The sequence below is a fragment of the Bos grunniens genome, chromosome 2 (genome assembly GCF_055505025.1).
Source record: "Bos grunniens cultivar Pamir isolate PY7600 chromosome 2, Bosgru_T2T1.0, whole genome shotgun sequence".
Classification (NCBI taxonomy): domain Eukaryota; kingdom Metazoa; phylum Chordata; class Mammalia; order Artiodactyla; family Bovidae; genus Bos; species Bos grunniens.
In genome coordinates, this window is record NC_141166.1 from 74,070,906 (window position 1) to 74,092,443 (window position 21,538).

The window sequence follows — 21,538 nt, forward strand, 5'->3', positions numbered from 1 at the left end:
ATCTATCATATTTGCCTCAAAAATATACCTACAAATACGCTCCAAATGTTTTAAAAACCTATTTTCATCTTTTTTTAAATGTGTTTCAAATTCAGAAGCCAGTCACTCTTGCATCAACACTGCTGGAAGCCTGTGTGTCAGCGCTCCCCCATAGCTGAAAGCAGCTATTATTAGCTGAGCGTGTGATGCCATTTTTTTTAACATGTTATTAATAATATATTGTGTTTACACAGCAGCTTTCTCCTCAGGCACTCAAGAGTTCTGCACATCAGTTCCTAAATGCCCTGGTGGCCACTGACCAGACCTAGGTTTTTGTTTTTCTGTTATTTCATGGACTGGAGGGGTCAGGGGTCGGGAGAGGTTTGTTTCACAGACACAAGGAGTCAAAACGGGATTGTGGAGGACTGGCAAGCTTCCCCAAGGTCACCCCAGGAATCTGAAGTCCACCCAGAAACAGAAGCCAGGTCTCCTTACGCCCTCCCAGTGGTCAGCCTCCCTGGCCACTCAAAGGCTCTGGGCCTTCACGTGACATCCTCACGCCACCACTGCCCTGGGACTGCAGCGATCTCCCGGAAGCAGAGAAGATTTGGGTCAGGAGCAAACACTGCAAATGTGGCTGCTTCCGAATGGGCAACTGTGGGCTGCTTCCTGGTTTGTGGGGAGGCGGTGAGGGATGGGGGAAGGGACCTGCTCCATCAGAGCACCACGGCCTTCACCTGGAGAGGCCGGCCTGGCAGGGAAAGAAGGCAGTGTAGAGCCAGGTCACTGCAGCGAACACAACTCCTTCTCCCTCCAGCCCAAACCCTACAGCGGGAAAACACTGAGTCAGAAAGAAGCAAAGGATGGCTTTTATAATTTTCTGGATTGTTACTTAATCCATGTACTGGCTTATTTAAGAGCTCTTCCATCCTCACTATACATTTGCCTTCCCTATTGTAGTTTCCCTTTCCTAGATACAAAGGCCCGTACATAAAACAGATAAGTAACAAGGATTTACTGTATAACACAGGAAATTATACCCAATATCTTGTAGTAACCTTTAATGGAATACAATCTACAAAAAAAAAAAAAATCAAATCACTATGCTATATATCTGAAACTAACATGATATTATAAATCAACTATATTTCAATTAAAAATAATAAAATTTGGGGTGAGGGATAAATTGGGAGATTGGGATTGAGGTATACACACTACTAACTAATAAGGACCTCCTGTACAGCACAGGGAACTCAGCACTCTCTAATGGCCTATACGAGAAAAGAATCTAAAAAAAACCAGAGGATATCACTGATTCACTTTGCTTACACCTGAAACTAACACAACCTTATAAATCAACTATAGTATGCTCAATACAACTTTTAAAAATACAAGATAAAAGAAATAAAACTTAATTGAATAAAAAAAGAAAGAGGCAAATGAACTGCTTGTTGTTATTGTTCAGTCACTCAGTTGTGTCTGACTCTTTGTGACGCCAGGGACTGCAGCACGCCAGGCTTCCCTGTCCCTCACTATCTCCTAGAGCTTGCTCAAACTCATGTCCATTGAGTGGGTGATGCCATTCAACCATCGCATCCTCTGTCACCCCCTTCTCCTCAAATGAACTGCCCCCCCTTGAATACAATGTCCCAATCCAGACTGAAGCTGCATTTAAATTCTCACAGGACCAGTGATTATAAAAGCATAGTCCATGGACCAGCAGTCTCCACATCACCTGGGAACTTGTTAAGAATGAAAATGCCGGAGGTCAACCCAGACCTACTGAATCAGAAACTCTGCAGATGGGGATCTAGCAATCTGTATTTTAATAAGTCCTTCTGACATTCACTGCAGTTTGAGAAACACTGTAGTATTAATCTTGTCCAAGATATACTTATTAATATCTGAAAGATTAGTAAAATCCAAAGAAACAGTTGAAGCCACTGATATTTTTTCTCCTCCTAAAAGCTGCAAATTTCTTCAGCATTGTAAATCTATCACCTTGCAGTCAGCATTAATTTTTGCCTCTGAAATTATACAGGAAACCAATTGGCAGACACTCTCACATCCCAAATGAGAGAAGGTTGGAAGTTTGGTCCCTGGTCAGCTGTAGGCTTAAAGGCCTGAAATCATATGAATAAAGCCTGGGTCTTATCAATTCTAAGTTATTTGCCAAAGAGAAACTTCTTCTAATCATCTCCTAATTTACAAAAGCCTTAAAACACAGTTGCTCTGGCATTTTACCAATTCAGTCCACAGCTTAAAGTGTAATGTTTTATCATTTTCCACCCCAGCCTCCACAGCACTTGTAATCTGGGTCCATCTTCAATCAAACATGAAATAATAAAAAAATGAAAGACAGTCAAGTCACAAGTTCATGTGGTTCTTAGGGATGTATGATTTCTAATGCTGTTTCATTCTAGCTGGTCCTCTCTTACTACATGTAGTCTGCCATTTTAAGTAAAACAACACACAAAATCAGCTAGGAGACAAGAGAAAGTGTGCCAGGAATGCCATGAGCCATTTCTCATTCTCTATAATGGCTTCGCCAAACAGCCAACATTTGACTCAAGACTCCCTGCCGCCCTTCACGCCACGGCCACCAGCACCCGCCTCCTCTTCCACTGCAGGGGTTTGCTCCCTCCTCTTTCTGCTCCTCCTCATCTTACCTGCTTGACCCTCACAGGCTCTAAATCTCCATCTCCTCTCTCTACCTGTGTCCTCCTCTCTCTTCTCTCTTTAGCTTTAACCTCATCCACCTGCTGTTTTGTGAACAGGCTGTGGTGAGCGGGAGGGTGGCTTGGACCAAGGATGGCTACTCAGGCTAGAGCTCTCCAGGCATGTGGTCAAACCCTGTCCGTGATAAGATCATCCATCTCCTCAAGACTGAATCACTAAGAACCTCTCCTTACTCAACAAATGAACAATATACAAGCTGATTAAGCCTATCCAAGTGGAATCTCACTGACATAGGACTTTCTTCTTGGCTTCAATTTTAGGGAGAAAATCAGCATGGGAGATTTGTTAAAGACTCAGATTCTAGAGCAGTGCAGACCAATAAAATTTTCTGTGACGAAGGAGATGTTCCATTCTGTTCTGTTCAAAAGGGTAGCCACTAGCCACATGCGGCCACAGAGACTTCAAATGTGGCTAATGCAATGGAAGAAATTCAATGTTAATGCTTTTTAAATTAAGTAAAAATTTAATTAATTAAAGTAAATGACCACATGTGGTTAGTGAGAGAGAGACACAAACAACCAGGTAAGTTGATGTGGGCCAGCAGTAGGTAGTAGTAGTGCTGGTTGCTCAGTCGTATCTGACTCTTTGTGATCCCATGGACTACAGCCTGCTAAGCTCCTATGTCCATGGAATGCTCCAGGCAAGAATACTGTAGTGGATTGCCATTGCCTTCTCCAGGGCATCTTCCCAACTCAGGGATTTTTGAACGCGGGTCCCCTGCATTGCAGGCAAATTCTTTACCATCTGAGCCATCAGGGAAGTCCAGCAGGTTCTACTCTGAAAAGCCTTGTGAAGGGACATCATGTCTTTGGTGCCTTTCTCAATCAATGCATCCCCTCTCTTCTTCCGGTTAACCCCCATCTCCCAGGTTCACATGCCTCACTCTTGATCTCACCTTATCTCAAGCGATCCTAGAACATCTACTGCTCCACTGGGGTAACTGCGTTCATTCACATTTTAAGGTGAATGGAATGCCAAGGTAAGAAAACAAAACCTAGCCCCAGCCTCCGGAGAGCACACACCTGGGATAGGAAACCTGAAAAGTATTACTGGACAGTCATTAGTAGTGAATGTGAAAACTGATAATGCACAAAGAACAGAATGAAGAAAGAAACCAAAGCGATGAAACACAACCTGGGGACCAAGTGGGAAGGAAGGATGGCGCTGTGGTGTGACAGGTAACCTGGGTCTAGAGGACTAGACAGGAGCCATCAAGTAGAGAAGCTGATAAGGCTATGGAGGGCACTCCAGGCAGAGGGAACTTCATAAGCAAAGATGTGAAGACCCCACATTGTGCAGCCCTGTTTCTATGGAAATCCAAAGTGGAGAGGCTCCTCCTGGATCATCAGGCTAGGGGAGCAGCCATGCAAGAGCCACGTGAGGAAGGGCCCTCTGTGTCCTGGAAGTCCCCTCGAGATGGCGGGCACAGCATCACCCACGATATGCACAATGCTTTTTCTGAATCTACTGAGATGATCGTGTGGTCTTTGTCTTCCCTTTTGTTTGTGTGGTGAATCACATTGATTGATCTGCATGTGTTGAACCAGCCTTAGGAACTTGGGATGAATCCCACTTGGTCATGGTGTATGAGTTTTCTTTATATTGCTGGATACAGTTTGCTAAGAAATTTGTTAAGAATTTATGCACCTATATTCAAAGATATTGGTCCATAATTTTCTTTTTTGGCAGTATCTTTGTCTGGTTTTGATATCAGATTGATGGTGGCTTCAGAGAATCTCTTTAGGAGTGTTCCTTCCTCTTCACAATTTTTTTGAAGAATTTGACAACATGATATTTACAATGCATCTTAGACAGTACATAGACCACTGTATTATATATAATAGTTATATACTTTAATATACATTAGGAAAACTGATTTTTACCCCATGCCTACAAGGATATTATTGCTGAAGGAAAAAATGTCAAATATGATTATATTTAAATAAATGTTAAGTAAGTAATGGCATAGGTGGTACGGCACAAATCACCAAGGTGGAACACACATGTCTAAGGCTGAGGAAGCCTGTAGTGGTGACAGGAAGTTGTTAAACAGTTTTAAGCAAGGGAGGTACATGATGTGATCTGGCCTTTACAAAGACCTTCTGACTGGGGGAAGTTTGGCAGAGTTGAAGGGAAGGAAAGTAGAAGCAAGGAAATCAGCTGGGAGACAAGGCTAGTAGTCAAGGAAACGAGTGATGACCCCTTACAGAGTAGCCGTGATAGCTGAGAGGGGTCAATAGGAAAGACCCTGTGGAGGCAGAGGGATGGACCCTGGTAACCAACTGGACAACAGAGAAGGATGCCAGGAAAACCCAATCTTTTTTCCCAAAAGGAAAGAGGTAGTGGCACGTCCCAAAGCAGGAGGAGTGAGACCAGGGTGGGGAGCTGGTGGGGAGTCTAGTCTAGGACTCTCAAAGCTCAAGGAGCAATGTCCAGACAGCCAGATACTTGGAGCTTAGTGGAAGCAGCATCACCCAAGCCTTGTTGCCCAGGGCCACTTTCCTGGGCCCCTAGGGCTCAGGATGCTGTTTCTTGGGTATAGAGAGATGCAAGGAGAGAAAGGAACTGGGAACAACCTTCCTAGTGATTGCCAGAACCCACCCAGTACCTCTACTTCCCATATATGCTGCAAGGGGGCTGTATGCTGAGACCTAAGAGCCTCATCAGTCTCCTTGAATCCACAATTACCAATTGATTCCTTCAGTGTTCCGGTGCCAGGATTCAGCACCAAAGAAGCACATGAATAACAGCCTGTTCTCATGCAGCTTACACAGGGAGGGGCAGACATAAGCATGTGAACAAACAAGAACATTCCACAGACGTAAAGCAGCACAAAGGAGGAGAGTAACAGGCATGTATTCTACACACAGTCATCACCCTTCTCTAAGGAGGAGGCATTTAACCACAGACCTGAGAGATGGGAGAGTGAGCCGAACAGCTCCCCGGGGAAGAGCACTCTAGACAGAGAACATGAGGAGCAAAGGTGCCCATGCAGGCGAGACAGGAAGATATGAGCGCAGCCATTCCGGAAATAAGGCCAAGAAACAGCCTTGGGCAAAACAGGCCTTGGTAACGAAAGAACAAACACCAAAGTCCCAGAGACAAAAGCCAGACTTGCAGGAATAATTAAGTTTACCTGTGTTACACTCAAGAATATACTTAGTTGCCAGAAGACAAGAAGTTCAACTATAGAAAAAAGTTTAATAAGACTGCCTTACTTATTTATGCATGCCATGCAGCACGTGGGATCTTAATTCCCCGACCAGGGATTGAACCCACTGCCCCCTACACTGGAAGCATGAAGTCTTAACCACTGGACTGCCGGGGAAGTCCCTCAACTCTAAACTTTAGACACATCTGCTCAGATGTTTTCTCGCAGAAAATTCTCCTGCACTCCTTTCCCTTCACAGAAACGCTCCCTATTGCCGATATCCAGTTGGAGCCACCTGCTGCTGATCAAAAAAGGTGCATAATTTCTGGAAATGATCAGTGATCATGAGGCAAACCCTCCCTTTTGTTGTAAAAGCAGCTTGTCCCTTCTACTTAGGGAGTTGGCACGATTTTTTTCTGCCTTCTCCCTTGTGCACAAGCTCCCTCTCTTAATAAGAAAGGTTTGCTTATCTAAGGGTCTTATGGAAGTGATATTCATTTCCATAGTGTTGCTGCTGAAGGATCTGGAAAGGGCCTGGTAACAGAGGGAACCAAGCATTCTCAATGAACAGCAATGGAGCCCTCCTGACTGGCATACATGGTCATACTAGGACTTGGCTTTTATTTTGAGTAGGATGGGAAACCAACAATGAAATGAAACCAACAATGGATTGAATCGAGAAATGACTCACATTATTTTTTGCAGGATCAATCTGGCTGTTCTGTTGAGAGCAGACCAAGGAGGGTCATTGGTGCACGCAGGGAGGCCAAGGGAAGATAATGCTGCCGGCACAAGAACCAGTGTTTGTGCTCAGTCACTAAGTCATACATATCCAACTCTTTGTGACCCCATGGACTGCAGCCCACCAGGCTCCTCTGTCCATGGGATTCTCCAGGCAAGAATACGGGAGTGCGTTGCCATTTCCTTCTCCAGGGGATCCTCCCAACCCAGGGATCGAACCCACACCTCCTGTGTCTCCTTTGTTGCAGGTGGATTCTTTTACCCACTGAGTGATTGGGGAAGCTCCCTTTCTCAAAATCCACCTGCCCCCACATTTAATAGGAGTTATCACAAATCTTTAAGAGATAAGGAAGCTATAGGAAGAAAAAAACAAAAAACAAATGGGACCAGTTGGAACCAAGATGGTGACATACTGGACCTCCAACACAGTGGCTTTATACGCTGATTTTATTACATTAGCATGACACACCTACTTGCATCGTGATCAGAAATCAAGGACCAAAAGAGGATAAGAGAGGGTGGGTGGCACCCATGCCATCAAAAGCGCTGCCCCTTCCCTGGTGAACCAGTACACATGCCTCCCCATCACCATCCTCACTCCTCCTCCCTTTGTCTCTACTGTTTAAAATCAAATCCCATCTCACCAAGGGATGAGAAGTTGATTTGTGAACAAAGTTCCTGCCTCTCCGTTCTCAGACCACTCCATAAAGCCTGCACTGCTTCAGTCTCAGCTTTGGTTTCATTTTTGGCTACAGGAACTGGAAGAGAAATAGAGCCTTCTCCACAGCCCTGGGTCCTAGCAGAGCCCACAAGACTTAATTCTGTAACAACAATGATCTTGAAAAGAGATGCTGCTAGAACAGGGCAGGAGATGTGGAGACGGGGAAAGAGGGCTGGTTTCTACCAGCTCTTGAGAGATCCAAGGCAAATGTACTGACAGTCACTGTTTTCAACCTAGGGAAGTACAAAGTGAATTGATGGGCTTTAAAGAGATTTAAGAGGGACTTTCAGGGTAATACTTGTTTTTCAGGAGAATAAGAAATCTTACTACTTAAGCAAACTGGTTACGCAAAGTGAACCATTTAAGCATATTTAAGTCAAGTTTATATTTAAGATTCAGGGTAAATAATCTGTGCAATTTTTTTTTCTTAAACAAATACTGAATGTTAGAGCTTCCCTGGTAGCTCAGTGGTAAAAGAATCCACCTGCCAATGTAGGAGATGCAGGTTCAATCCCTGGATCAGAAGATTCCCTGGAGAAGGAAATAGCAACCCACTTCAGTATTCTTGCCTGGAGAATCCCGTGGACAGAGGAGTCTGGTAGGTTACAGTCCATGGGGTCACAAAGAGGCATATAAAACTTAGAGAGTAAATAACAACAAATACTGAATGTTTAACTGCTGGTCTATGCACAGAATATATGCAGGGAGATACCCAATAAGAGGGATGACAGTCTCTACAGAAAATATGTGGAGAACAGAAGCTTGCATTTCCCTATATACCCTAGCATGCATGTTATGTATTTTGTAACAATGTATGGGTACCACCTATTAAAATAAATACTACATCAATGTTGAGATTGAGGGAAATACTTTCTGAGGGTCAACCAGATGCAAAGAAACCTGTGATACACTAGATACAATGACAAATAAGACATAGTCCTTTTCCTCAAAGAGTACAAAAGGGGGATTTTATTAATAAATCACAGGAATAGTCCTAGAGAAGCTGAGATTTAAGTTGACTTAAAGAACTAAAAGAAGTCAGCTTGATAGAAGAGTATGTTCCAGGGAAACCATGTCCAGAGGCCTGTCAGAATCCATTCATCTAGCACATTTCCCTACAAGCCTTCGTTGTGTCAGGCACCATTCTAGGGAGACATATGGGGCAAAAACCTTCCAGGCAGAGGGAGGAGCAAGACTCTGAGGCAGAAGTCTGCTTGACTTGATGCAAGAACATCAAGGCAGCCAGAGGGTTGAAGATGAAGCAGGAAAATGGTAAGTGAGGGCAGAGGCCAAGGGTCATGTCAAGTCTTAAAGCCACTGTAAAGATTTAGGTATTTACACAGACTGGAAGCCACTAGAGGCTCTGACTTGGAGAAGACATGATATCACATGTTTTAACAGGATCGCTGCTGCTGGGCAAAGGCAGAAACAGGGCTAATAGTTAGAAGGCAGTTGGAATACTCAGTTGAGAGAGTGACCAATGATGGTATCTTGGGTCAGGACTCAAGCATTGAAGAAAGAGGTGAGTATCTGGATATATTCTGATTTCAAGTTTTGGTCTGTTCAGGGTCTATTCTGAAGGTACAGTTGATAAGTACCATGAACTAAACAAGACTCAAGAATGATTCCAGGTTTTTGATGTGAAGAAAGGGAGGGATGGATTTACCATTTCCTGAGATGGGGAAGAGTGCAGGAGAAGCAGGGTTTGGGGTGGGGCAGGGACGTAGGGGTGATCAGGATTTGGGTTTTGGACTCACTGTTGGGGATGTCTGTTAGGTCCCCAAGTGGAGATGCTGAGAAGCCAGTTGGAGACAAGAGTTTAGTTTCAAAGAAAAGTCCAAGTTGGGACATATACCAGGAGTCATCATACAGATTGTACTGAAAGCCATGAAAGTGGATGAGATCATTTGTTCAATTACAAGTGCCTCAGTAAGACTGGAATCAAGGTTCCATGAGGGATCCTGTCTGGGAAGCTGGGGAGAGAAGGGGCCAAGAGCCAATGCTGAAGAACCTCACAGACCAATCAAAGTTGTATAAACTTTCTTATGAAAACCATGCAGAGCCCTTAATGGCTTTGAACATGGAGTAAGATGGTTAAATTTGCATTTCAACAGCTGACTCAGTCAGTAGCCTCCATGAACTACTGGAGTAGTTCTGCTGGCTCTGCCATGCATCATTCCACTTTTAGGCCCCACTCTCCTCACAGATGGAGAAGGAAATGGCAACCCACTCCAGTATTCTTGCCTGGAGAATCCCAGGGACAGAGGAGCCTTGGTGGGCTGCCATCTATGGGGTCACACAGAGTCGGACACAACTGAAGCGACACAGCCAGCAGCAGCTCCTCAAAGAGAAGACTGACAATCACTGCACCTGGCCTTGAACCTAGGCAATTAACCCAAGCTTGTGCTAATCAGATATTCTTTCCTTGGTCTTTGAATCTAAGATGAATGATAACAAAGTTATCATAGAACTCTGAACACAGAGATGATTCACCCCACAGCAGGGGTGGTGGAAGGCTGAGGTCAGTGGGGACTCTAGACCAGAGAGGTTAACCAATATCCCTCAGGGCAGTCAGGTTTTCTTATATGGCAGCTGACTTCCACCAGAGCAAGCAATCCCCAAGAATCAGGCAGAAGACCCCAGCATCCTTCCAGAACATTCTGTTGTCTATGAGTGAGTGATAGGCCTGCTGAGATGAAAGAGAGGAGATAGAGACATCATCTCTTATAGCGGAATGACAGGTCACACATTCAGTTAGCAAATCCTTTGTATCTTGAGACCCTCTTGTATGGGAGAGCTAGGTTCTGTATTGCAGCAGACAAGGGGATGGAAGGAGATCAGAAGAAAACAAGAAAGCCAATTCCTAGTAGGTGGGCTGCATCTTTGTTCACAGAAGTTTCATCTCAATTACACATTCCTATCCTTGCCACGTGCTTCATAGCACCTCTGAGGAGGGGAAGTGTGCATCCTGCCCATGTTCGGGCATGGACCTGTGACTTCCTTGGGCCAAGGAAATGTGAGTGGAGATGATGTACAATACATACACCACACCTGAGCAGAATCTCTATCTGGTTGGCCTCATTTCTGCCCTTTGCCAGAGGTACAGCAATCCTCCGAGAGGAGCCAATCCTTTGGACCAAGACCTGGAATGAGAACTAAGGTTGAAAAGGACCAACACCAACCAACACAAAACCTCAGCTTAAATGGAAAATGACTGTTCATGGTTTAAAGGGATTGAGATATGAGGGTAGTTTGTTATTGCACCAAAACTTACAGTTATAAGGTTCTTGAAAGAGAAACCTCTTATGGCAATGGCAGCAAAATGCTGTCTCCAAAAAGCAGCTCTGGAACTGGAGTGGGCCATTGGCTATTTGAGGATCACTGGACAACACATGTCTGATAACAGTTTGCTTATAGCAGAGAGTAAAGTGAAAAGAATGTTAGTCACTCAGTCATGCCTGATTCTTTGCAACCCCAAGGACTATAGCCCACCAGGCTCCTCTGTCCATGGGATTCTCCAGGCAAGAATACTGGAGTGGGTAGTCATTCCCTTCTCCAGGATATCTTCCTGACACAAGGATTGAACCCGGGTCTCCTGCATTCCAGATGGATTCTTTACCATCTGAGCCACCAGAGAAGCCCTATAGCAGAGAGGAAGCAACTCAAATTTCAGTCCGTCTTGTAAAGCAGGCAATCCTGGTGTCACAGATATGCAAAGAAAACCACTTCTTAATGATTACTCTTATAGAATCAAAAAGGTATACAAGAATGGAAGCCTCTTAGATTTCTGGAAGTCCCGCCTCTGCATTGCAGGTATTTGGCACCAACTCCACTCTTCTGTCTCTGCGGGAAATGAAAGGCTCTGAGCCTTCAGGAGACATGCTTATCAGCGTGACTTGGTTAATTGAATCTTCTCTTTCTTTTCATCCCTACAAAAATACTGTATCATTGCCTTGGTAACCTATTCTCCAGTGTTTCTAACCTTCTTGATTACTGTATTTAAAGTAATTGGCTTAAATTGTTCATTCTCTTTGATCCACCTCTGGGAATGTATCCCTAAAGAAAAAGCTTTCTGCAGAAGAATGTCTGAATCCTTTATTGATAGCATTCTTTATATTTAAAAATGGGAAAGTTAAATGTGCCACAAAAGAAGGGTTTACGTACTGGTGACATGTCAATTCAGAAGACTATTAAGTGCTACTTAAAACTGTCTCTACAACAAAAAAGTGTCCAACAGATAAAATATTAAATGAAAAACATAAAACTATATCCATGGAGATTAGAAATATGTAAAAATAAATCTAAACCATGGGGGAACAGTTTTAGTAGGAAATACACTGAGAAATGACAGTAGTGAGAAGATGGACTTTTGTCCCTTCTAGTTTTCTGTGTGTTGTACTTTTATAATGAAAAGAAAATGTCTAAAAATGCCTTCTCCAGCTGTATCATTTTCAACATTTCCTTTTACTGTATCTTCATAAGACATCAAACACTGGTCTTTGATGGTACAAACTAATCAGGTTTTAACCGAGCATCTACTCTGTGTCCTGCAAAGTGAGGGGGACACAGGTAGAAGGCATGCTTTTCGGTGGGTTACAGTACTGTTGCTTGAACAATATAGTAAGCTTCCATCCAAGCTCTGATTCATGCCCCCTTTTCTAAGACTCAGTTTACTTATAAGTAAAATGGGGATGAGAAAAATACTACTTCCTTTCCAAAACTGTTTTGAACACAGATAAGACAATGGATAAAATGGTATGGTATTAAGATGATACTGAACATATGTAAACTAATAAAAATAACATTTCTAACTTAATTCTATGGCATTTTCTTCCATATCTGGGACCCACTATTTAGCATGTCCTGTCTGTAGCAGTCTCAGGGCCAAATCCAATGGGTATGAATTCCCTGGGGCAAACACCCTCTGGCATGTGGCTATGAGTCTAGTTTACAAAGAACTTCCATGGACTTGACCTCGTATCAAGGCTGCCATCTGATAAATTAAAAGGACTGAGAGAGCGGGATTCAGGCAGAGAGAGAGCTAGGCAAGACCTCATGACCTGCTCACGATTATAAAGCCAGTCAGTAGCTAACTTGAGACTCAAATCAAACCTGGGCCTTACAACAGACAAGCTAGAGTTGTATTTATTTGGATGTTCTGTCAGTGTTGACACATACGGTTTTTGTACATGGTTCTGTGTACAGAATTTTCTAACTTAAATAGCTCAGGAGCTCTGGGTTCAAGATCTATCCTTGTCATGAACTTGGGGAAGAATAGTAGAATAGGTGACATCTCTCCAGACCTCACCGCCCTCATCTGAAAATCAGCAACTTTGATTTAAACACCAAGGTCCTGACATTCTAAAGTTCAAGTCTAAATGTATCAATGGGAATTCTGGCTCATTACAGCTTTTTAGTGTAAATCAACAGGTCTGAGGCACAGATTGATTTGCAGAGCTGAGATGTAAGAACTGAACAGTAGGTATTATTTACCTACTGGCAAGTTAGGGGAAAAAATATGAGTCTCCCACTGAGCGCTGTATAAATTATGGGCTTCCCTTCATATATTACTACAGAGCTGTCAGACAGCAAGAAAAATTCACCACATTTTTGGCTCTTACTTATTTCTGCAACTTCTCTGTGACCTACACACTCTACTCCTTTGAAAGGCTGACATTTCCCACAGTGAGAGAGAAAAAATAGATAATACAGAAAGAGAACACTTTAAAAGACAATGTTATGCATCCATTGAGGTGGGCAACTAGTTTTCCAAAGAGAGTGACAGTTTTAAATTATTTGAATAACGTGAATATATTGTAGCTTCACTAACTTATATATGGAAAAAGCACATTAATAAGTAACCCTAAAAGCATTCACCTGGAGGAGCTAGTTCCTAAGAACTCTGAAACTTTAAGTTACATCAATTTCTCTCATTAGAGTCACAAAATGCTAACACTTCCCTATAAGATATACATCTGCCTAAAAACAGGCTACTGATCTGGGACCAAATCAGCAGTGTAAGCTAAAAACATCACGGATCATACCATCTTAAGAGAGAAATGCTAGTACTCACACATGCATCATCACCCTGCCCATTTTCGGAATGGAGGAATTAAGGAATCTGTATACAACTTGCTGCAGTGCTGAATGAACACCAGAACATCGCGGAGTAAACAGGTGGGGTTTTTAAACCACTGATGGGGATGGGGAGCGCGGTGTCACCTGAACGACTGCACGAGGCTGGGAGGTATAGGAGATGCCTCTAGAGCCCATCATATCCCCAGGTCACATGATGGCTGGTGGAAGGCTCTAGGCTCTCCGACAGAGTCTGGGGAGAATCAAGCTCCCACGACAGAGGAGACCGTAATTCCAAACCTCTTTACTGGCTTCTCCTCCCTCCCTAATTCTCCCTTCCTCCTGCCTCCTGGGATCACTCCAGAATCACTTCCCCATCATTCCCCTGCAGCTAGCTTCTTGCCTGAGGCCCTGATCTGAGACAGGAGTTGTTCCAAGAAGAATTGAGAGGAAAGACGGCCATGGTACAGTGTCAAAATAAAAAGAAAGCAAGATAATATGGCTAAACTCAGTGTCTAAAAACAAACATCCACGGGAACAACCCAACATAGACTCAGGATAGCCACTTCAACATTCTCCTGGTTTTGCAGATTAAACCTGGGCAAGGCCCCCAGAACTGGGCTGTTCTTCCAGGCTCAAACATCCAACCAAAAGCAACAGTCTTGAGCACAATTGTTGTAGGACTCTATAATTCCACATTACCCTATAAGAAACTCACAGAAGCAAAATCATTTAGTTTATGAATAAACTAAACCAAATAAAGGGGATCAGAGAGCCAAAGAAACTGAGACTTCCCCCTTCAGATCATTAGACATTTTGCCTCTGAAGTCCTGTGATTTTTTTTTCCCCTCTTTTGAGGGGGCAGTCTTTAAAATCTGGTCCAGCTCCATAAAAGAAGGCCTTGCAGAGTCACAGCTGAGTTCTGTGCCACAAATCAGCACCAAAAACAAAGCTGCATCTAGGTGTGAGCTAGGAGGTTGGGGTGAGTTTGAAGCAGAAAGAGATGTGAGCTTCCTCTGGTCAGATGAATACAAGAAAGTTTGGCCAGGAGACTCTGAAGACTCATACCATGGTGCTAGAGAAGACTCTTGAGAGTCCCTTGGACTGCAAGGACATCAAACCAGTCAATCCTAAAGGAAGTCAACCCTGAAAACTGACTGGAAGGACTGAGGCTGAAGCCGAAGCTCCAATACTTTGGCCACCTGATGGGAAGAGCCAACTCATTGGAAAAGACCCAATGCCAGGAAAGATTGAAGGCAAAAGGAGAAGAGGGTGGCAGAGGATGAAATGGTTGCATGGCATCACCGACTGAATGGACATGAATCTGAGCAAACTCCAGGAGATAGTAAAGGACAGGGAAGTATGGCATGCTACAATCCTTGGGGTCGCAGAGTTGGACACGACTTAGCGACTGAACAACAACTATCCAGGATGCAGGGGAGGACCTGAGTGTTGAGTCATCTGAAAAAGCTCAATCAGAAAGGCAGACAAAGAGAGTGAATTGTAAAACACTTTTCAGGGCTCTCCCTCTCAATCTTCAAGGCACTGGTTCCAGGACCACTGTGCTGTGCTGTACTGTGCTTTATTGCTCAGTCGTGTCCAACTCTGCAACCCCATGAACTGTCTGCCAGGCTCCTCTGTTCATGGGGGTTCTACAGGCAAGAATACTGGAGTGGGTTGCCATATCCTCCTCCAGGGGATCTTCCCAACCCAGGGATCGAACCCAGGTCTCTCGCATTACAGGCTGATTCTTTACCAGGTGAACTACCAGGGAAGCCCTCCAGGACCTCTGCAGATACCAAAATCTATGGATGCTCAAATTCTTTATATAAAATGGTGTAATTAATACAGTCTGCCCTCTGTATCCATGGACACAAAACTCGCTGATGCGGAGGACCAACTGTAGAGGACAAGACAGTTCACATCACCAGTCCTGTCCTCCATATTTATCTGGAAACCAAACTCATACAACCAATACAATGGTAAGGGTGGGACTTCCCTGGTGGTGCAGGGGTTAGGGCTCCATGCTTCTACTACAGAGGGTACAGGTTTGATCCCTGGTCTGGACTGCAAGGAGATCCAACCAGCCTATTTGAAGGAGATCAGCCCTGGGATTTCTTTGGAAGGAATGATGCTAAAGCTGAAACTCCAGTACTTTGGCCACCTCATGCGAAGAGTTGACTCATTGGAAAAGACTCTGATGCTGGGAGGCACTGGGGGCAGGAGGAGAAGGGGACGACAGAGGATGATATGGCTGGATGGCATCACTGACTCGATGGACGTGAGTCTGAGCGAACTCCAGGAGTTGGTGTTGGACAGGGAGGCCTGGGGTGCTGCGATTCATGGGGTTGCAAAGAGTCAGACATGACTGAGCGACTGAACTGAACTGGGAACTAAGATCCTGCATGCCTCATGGAGGAGTCAAAAAAAGAAAAGAAAAAAATAAGGGTGAGGGGCATCAGGAAAATTTTGCTTTAATTTTGCTAACTATACATACTACCAAAGGGAGGGAGGGACCATTTTTAAAGGCCTCCTGTCTTTGATATATTCTCACTTCCTCCAAATAACCAACTCAATGTCCTAAAAATGACTGATTTGTCAACTCATTAATTAAGGATGTGGACACCTCTAAAAAGGAATTATTCACTTTCAATTTCAGTTCTGTGAAATCAACCTAATGCCCCAATTATTGGCAACAACAGTGAAAGCTCTAGTTGAAACTTCATTCTTTGTTTTTTCTATTTTCCTTTAAAAAAATTTTGAGGGAGTTATGCTTCTTTTTTTCTAAGCTTCATTCTTTATACAAAAAAAGGGAGTAGAAAGCAGTGTTCAAAGCACAGGCTCTGACCCAGCATCTGGTTACATCATGGCGACAGTGCTTATTAGGAATATATGACCTCAGAAGAGCTACTTAACCTCTCTCTGCCACAGTTTCACCATCTGTGTAATAGAAATAATTATTATAAATTAATTCCCATACAGAGCTTATTAGCACAGTACCTGGGCACAGAGTTTTTTTTGTTTTTAAGAGTGTGATGCCAATGCAGGAGACACAGGAGATGTGGGTTCAATCCCTGGGTCAGGGAGATTCCCTGAAGGAAGAAATGGCAACCCACTCCAGTATTCTTGCCTGGAGAAGCCCATGGACAGAGGAGCCCGGGGGACTGCAGTCCATAGAGTCACAAAGAGTTGGACACAACTGAGAGACTACACACACACACACGCATAGAGCTGGATGATGCACAAAACGTAACTGATTCAAACAGAAACTTTTCCCTTGGACCACATGCCCATCTTCCTATGACGGGGGCCTATAACTCAGCACATGAAGTCCAAAGTGCCTCCTCATCTACAGTCTTCCTTTACCATTACTAATCCTTTGATCCAGCAAGGCAGACAGCCAACTCATCTTTAGAATGAGACTGTAACAGGCAAGTCCACCCAGAGCTACTGGCAAGGGGACCACAACACGTACATCTCTTGGTCCCCAAACTAGCTGCTCATCAGAGTAATCTATGGGGCTCAAAGAATTCAGATGAGTGGGTACTCCTTGACATTTCCGACTCTGTAGTCTAGGGCTTCCCTTGTAACTCAGCTGGTAAAGAATCCACCTACAATGTGGGAGACGTGGATTTGATCCCTGGCTTGGGAAGACCCCCTGGAGAAGGGAAAGGTTACCCACTCCAGTATTCTGGACTGGAGAATTCCATGGACTGTATAGTCCATGGGGTTGCAAAGAGCCGACTCTAGTCCACAGCAGCGCCTAGGCAGGTGGTGGTTGTTTTTGTTTTTATTTTTTATACCAGAGCTCTCCTGGTATTTTATGAAGCAAGAGGCTCGGGAACATCAGTTTTAAGGCAGTAGCAAGGCTCTGAGTCTGGGTGGTTTTCAACTGGGGTGATTTTACCCTCCAGTAGATGAGGGGACGTTTGGCAATGTCTAGAGATACTTTGTGGGGTTTTTTTGGCTGCACCATGAGGCATGTGGGATCTCAGTTCCCCAAGCAGAGATCAAACCTGTGCCCCTTGCAGTGGAGACACAGAGTCTTAACTGCTAGACCACCAAGAAAGTCCCTGGAGTTTTTATATTGTCACAACTTGGGATGCTGCTACTGGCATGCCATGGGTAGAGACGAGACACGCTGACAGCATTCTACAGTGTACAGGACAGCACCCTACAACAAAGAACTAGTGTGTGCCTTTCTTTGGGCAATGCCCAGTGTGTGGACATCAGGTTTCCAAGTTCATCAAACTGAGATAAGAGATCTAAGTTGGTAAGACGTGTTGGACTGATGCAGGGCAAAACTCTTGGAAAGAGCAGCAATTAATTCAGAGAAAGGCTGCCATAAGCTCTGTGCACGAAAGGTGAAGATAAACTTCCTTAAGAAGGACATACCCAGAATAAGAGACACATCAGTTCAGTTCAGTCGCTCAGTCGTGTCCGACTCTTTGCAACCCCATGAATCGCAGCACCCCAGGCCTCCCTGTCCAACACCAACTCCCGGAGTTCACTCAGACTCACGTCCATCGAGTCAGTGATGCCATCCAGCCATCTCATCCTCTGTCATCCCCTTCTCCTCCTGCCCCCAATGCCTCCCGGCATCAGAGTCTTTTCCAATGAGTCAACTCTTTGCATGAGGTGGCCAAAGTACTGGAGTTTCAGCTTTAACATCATTCCTTCCAAAGAACACCCTTTGGTGAAGGGCTGATCTCCTTCAGAATGGACAGGTTGGATCTCCTTGCAGTCCAAGGGACTCTTAAGAGTCTTCTCCAACACCACAGTTCAAAAGCATCAATTCTTCGGCACTCAGCCTTCTTCACAGTCCAACTCTCACATCCATACATGACCACAGGAAAATCCATAGCCTTAACTAGACAGACCTTTGTTGGCAAAGTAATGTCTCTGCTTTTCAATATGCTATCTAGGTTGGTCATAACTTTCCTTCCAAGGAGTAAGCGTCTTTTAATTTCATGGCTGCAGTCACCATCTGAAGTGATTTTGGAGCCCCCAAAAATAAAGTCTGACACTGTTTCCCCACCTATTTCCCATGAAGTGATGGGACTGGATGCCATGATCTTTGTTTTCTGAATGTTGAGCTTTAAGCCAACTTTTTCACTTTCCACTTTCACTTTCATCAAGAGGCTTTTAAGTTTCTCTTCACTTTCTGCCATAAGGGTGGTGTCATCTGCATATCTGAGGTTATTGATATTTCTCCTGGCAATCTTGATTTCAGCTTATGCTTCTTCCAGCCCAGCGTTTCTCATGATGTACTCTGCATATAAGTTAAATAAGCAGGGTGACAATATACAGCCTTGACAAACTCCTGTTCCTATTTGGAACCAGTCTGTTGTTCCATGTCCAGTTCTAACTGTTGCTTCCTGACCTGCATACAGATTTCTCAAGAGGCAGGTCAGGTGGTCTGGTATGCCCATCTCTTTCAGAATTTTCCACACTTTATTGTGATACACACAGTCAAAGGCTTTCAGAATTTTCCACAGCTTATTGTGATCCACACAGTCAAAGGCTTTGGCATAGTCAATAAAGCAGAAATAGATGTTTTTCTGGAACTCTCTTGCTTTTTCCATGATCCAGCAGATGTTGGCAATTTGATCTCTGGTTCCTCTGCCTTTTCTAAAACCAGCTTGAACATCAGGAAGTTCACGGTTCACGTTTTGCTGAAGCCTGGCTTGGAGAATTTTGAGCATTACTTTACTAGCATGTAAGATGAGTGCAATTGTGCAGTAGTTTGAACATTCTTTGGCATTGCCTTTCTTTGGGATTGGAATGAAAACTGACCTTTTCCAGTCCTGTGGCCACTGCTGAGTTTTCCAAATTTGCGGGCATATTGAGTGCAGCACTTTCACAGCATCATCTTTCAGGCTTTGAAATAGCTCAACTGGAATTCCATCACCTCCACTAGCTTTGTTCGTAGTGATGCTTTCTAAGGCCCGCTTGACTTCACATTCCAGGATGTCTGGCTCTAGGTCAGTGATCACATCATCATGATTATCTGGGTCATGAAGATCTTTTTTGTACAGTTCTTCTGTGTATTCCTGCCACCTCTTCTTAATATCTTCTGCTTCTGTTAGGTCCATACCATTTCTGTCCTTTATCGAGCCCATCTTTGCATGAAATGTTCCCTTGGTATCTCTAATTTTCTTGAAGAGATCTCTAGTCTTTCCCATTCTGTTGTTTTTCTCTATTTCTTCGCATTGATTGCTGAGGAAGGCTTTCTTATCTCTTCTTGCTACTCTTTGGAACTCTGCATTCAGATGCTTATATTTTTCCTTTTCTCCTTTGCTTTTCGCTTCTCTTCTTTTCACAGCTATTTGTAAGGCCTCCCCAGACAGCCATTTTCCTTTTTTGCATTTCTTTTCCATTGGTCAGACAAGAGCTATTCCTTTTGATCCATGGGTGTCAGTTTCACCACCCAACTAACTCCACCCCATGAATAACCCTACTAAGGGGTAGGCACTGGGCTCGAGGCTTTGCTACACTATCCCATTTAAGACAGATGTTGTTGACTGGCTTGAGCAGACGAGGCAACCAAGGCTCAATGGGTTTCAGGAGCATGTCGAAGGCTGCCAAGCCGAGGTGTGCCCTGTGTTCATCTGCATCACTAGAAGCCCATTCTCTGGCCGCCCACTGTGCTGCTTCTCACCTCATTCTGGATCTTCACTTTTCCAAAGCATGATCTGAAACTCCTGTTGCACCTAGCATATCATGCCCCACCCCAAATCTGTAGAAAATTTTTGCAATGGACCCACACAACTCTGCGGTCTTATAAGCTCCACTGATGACTCTTGAGTGCCCTGAAATCTGGGATCCAGACACTGTACTTCAGTGGCCTTCATCTGAGCCTCTTACTGAGACTGACTGTTGCAGGGACTTGTTTCCCATAGAGACTGGAGACAACTTTGTTACTAAAAGACAGAGGTTCCCCCGAGAATCAAAACTAAATAAATAAAACAAAACACCAGCTCAGTGGATCAGTCAGAAGGGAATTTGCAGCCCTTCTTGTGGGGAAGCCAGCTTCTAAAACAGGAAATGTGTTTCACCTAAGCAGGTTAGTCTCCTATACTGTTTTGGTACTAACAGTGTCAGACCCTAGAGCTTCTTGGATACTCATACTAGATAATCTGCCCTCTTAAATCCCACAACCAAAAACTACAGGGGCCCATCTGTGAATAATACACTCTGCCTGTGTTGGGGGCCTCAGATCTAACAGAGACTTTATCAACCACTGACATAAAGATCCCGGGAGGGACAGGTTGCCAGCCACGTGGAACGAATGATCATGGGGGCAGGAAAGAGGAAAGTCATTTATTATTCCCATCATAATTATTCCACCTACTGTTCCAAGTACCCCATTTTGCTCTAGTTGCCTACCTAGTGGTTTTGAATTACAGTACACTGCCACTGCCTTAAAAAAAAACAAAAAGGGTGTAAGAAAGATGCAGTCCTGTACATGTTGAAAGAAAAATGCCACGTGGCTCTGAGCAGCCCTCGCAACGCCCATTCCCTTCCTAATTACCAGCCCAATGGCTTCCTGACAGATGGAAAAGAACGACACCACCCCTAATGGAGCCTATATAAAGAGGCCCTGGGTAATCACAACATACATTCAATCTGCACCATTAATGCCAGAGGTGGTTCAAGCAATTAGAAAATTAGGGTCTTGTAGATAAAGACTGATGTCTGTATACACAGTAGTTTTATTAACCTTTAACAGGCTTTGTGTAAAAAAGGATTCCAATTCAAAACCATGATAGAGATATGCAATTTGCACCCCTGGTTGATTTAATAGCTTGTCAATGGGTGTGTAGGTCGGGGTGGGAGTGTGTGTTCTGTCACTGGACTGCTACTGACACGGCTGAATAAAAACATCACCAGCCAGTCAATTAAGGAAATTATTCACGGGCTTGTTAAAAGGTCACATGCCAAAAACTTCACTTAACAGAGATGATCTGACATGTGGCGTTCAAACTGTTTTTAAAACTCAGAGATGACTGGAATTGGGAACAAGCAAAATTTCACATGGAAATATACATAAAGCAATGACTGATACGTTTCAAAATCTGTTACTAAAAAATTATTTGAGTACTTCTGTGCCCCACCCCAAGCCCTGCAAC

At 44.0% G+C, this 21,538-nt stretch overlaps 1 protein-coding gene across 5 annotated transcripts in view; it reads right to left on the bottom strand.

The window, feature by feature from the left end:
* TMEM163 (transmembrane protein 163) overlaps positions 1-21,538 on the bottom strand; it is a 272,668-nt gene that overhangs the window by 50,904 nt on the left and 200,226 nt on the right. Inside the window, exon 5 of one of the 5 annotated variants that reach the window (XR_015151607.1) lies at positions 6,561-6,651. The exons of the other annotated variants lie outside the window; for them this stretch is intronic. The gene's annotated coding sequence lies outside the window, so the exon portion shown is untranslated. The remainder of the gene's footprint in view (positions 1-6,560; positions 6,652-21,538) is intronic. 5 annotated transcript variants of the gene reach the window in all.